This window comes from Gymnoscopelus braueri (genome assembly GCF_963280865.1).
Source record: "Gymnoscopelus braueri genome assembly, chromosome: 2".
NCBI classification, from domain to species: Eukaryota; Metazoa; Chordata; class Actinopteri; order Myctophiformes; family Myctophidae; genus Gymnoscopelus; species Gymnoscopelus braueri.
Window position 1 is genome coordinate 9,631,155 of NC_137604.1, and position 1,368 is coordinate 9,632,522.

The window sequence follows — 1,368 nt, forward strand, 5'->3', positions numbered from 1 at the left end:
GATCAAAATGTGCTCAGTTGCTCTCCACACACATTTCACTGTACAGTATACATGACTAATGTATCCCTTGTGTGTGTGTGTGTGTGTGTGTGTGTGTGTGTGTGTGTGTGTGTGTGTGTGGGTGTGGGTGTGGGTGTGGTTTTGAAAAGGTCCAACAGGAGAACAAGAACCACAAGAACGAAAACGCTGTGCTCTCCAAGTATGTCCTGTCTGTCTGTCTGTCTGTCTGTCCTGTCTCTGATGTCTCTGTCTCTGATGTCTCTGTCTCATGATGTCTCTGTCTGTCCCCAACAGGCAGTTGTCCAGTGAACAGCAGCAGTCCAAGCAGAAGGAAACTGAGTTGAGCAAGCATAATGAGGCCTTGACTGAAAGGCTGAAAGCACAGGAGGAGGAGAAGAGTAGCATACTTGCTGACATGAAACAGGTAAATAAAGACTCAATGCATTTCTACATTCATCCAACACTGTTTAGTTACATACTTGAAGATATTGTATGAAATTGGACCCAGGTGAGTGTTTCTGTGTCATATTCACTACAGAGATTAAAATCAGTGGACTATGACGTCCCTGATGGTGTGAAACAGACATCAAATTTTGGCTCACTAAAAATGTTGGTGAGCTTTCTGTAATGATACTCAAGGTTTTATACAATCATGAATGTAAATAGAAAACTGACCTTTTCAGGCCAAGTTTGGCAAAAAAAAAATCTGGAAAAAAATGTGTTTGTGTAAGATTCCAACAGTATAATTTTAAATGGCTTTCATATACTCTTGATATTTATTTTCAAATGAGATTTGGCCTTATAGATCAAAATGAGCTCAGTTGTAGCTATTTTCTGGGTGTTAATTCTTTTTTTCTTATTTTTTTTTCTTTTAGAGTAGCCATTTATTTTTGTACCCCTTTTTCTCCCCAATGTAGTCGTTATGCCAATTAATTCCTCCCCACACACATTTCACTGTACAGTATATATGACTAATGTATCCCTCGTGTGTGTGTGTGTGTGTGTGTGTGTGTGTGTGTGTGTGTGTGTGTGTGTGTGTGTGTGTGTGTGTGTGTGTGTGTGTGTGTGTGTGTGTGTGTGTGTGTGTGTGTGTGTGTGTGTGTGTGTGTGTGTGTGTGTGTGTGTGTGTGAAAAGGTCCAAGAGGAGAACAAGAACCACAAGGACAAAAACGCTGTGCTCTCCAAGTATGTCCTGTCTGTCTGTCTGTCTATCGGTCGGTCTGTCTGTCTGTCTGTCTTTGATGTCTTGGTTTGTCTGTCTGTCTGTCTGTCTGTGTCTCTCCGTCCGTCAGTCCATCCGGCTGGTGTCTGATCTCTGTCTGTCTGTCTGTCTGTCTGTCTGTCTGTCTGTCTGTCTGTCTGTCTGTC